A 441-nucleotide genomic window follows, 5' to 3' on the forward strand; every position below is an offset into this window, starting at 1 on the left:
AGCCTCAAGCAAAATCATAGTGTATTCTAGTTTAGCACACTGTTTAGTACTTGATCCTGAAGTATTTCACAGTATATGGAATGTATTTCAGTGTTATCTCTTGCTACTTCTCTTAGCACAGTACTCTGAGATTAATTTTGTTGTGGTTCAGAAACTCACTTAACTCTCTTCCCTCTGGGGCAGACTGGTATGTCTGCATTTACTTTGGCAGATTTTGGTCCTTGGTCAATCAGATTAAATATGAGAGGGTTGTTCTGACACTTGCCTTTGAGTTGGACATTAGTATCTGTGTGCTCCCTAGGTCTCTCTGCATGGGACAGAAGCAGCTCAATGATGTGGTAAAGCTGCTTCTGCAGGGAAATAATATTCAGATACAGTAAAAAGGTCAAGAGCTGACCCTAAGGAGCTATTCAGCATGAAGAAAACTGAAAATACCAAGCC

This window comes from Vidua chalybeata, chromosome 4 (assembly GCF_026979565.1).
Source record: "Vidua chalybeata isolate OUT-0048 chromosome 4, bVidCha1 merged haplotype, whole genome shotgun sequence".
Classification (NCBI taxonomy): Eukaryota; Metazoa; Chordata; class Aves; order Passeriformes; family Viduidae; genus Vidua; species Vidua chalybeata.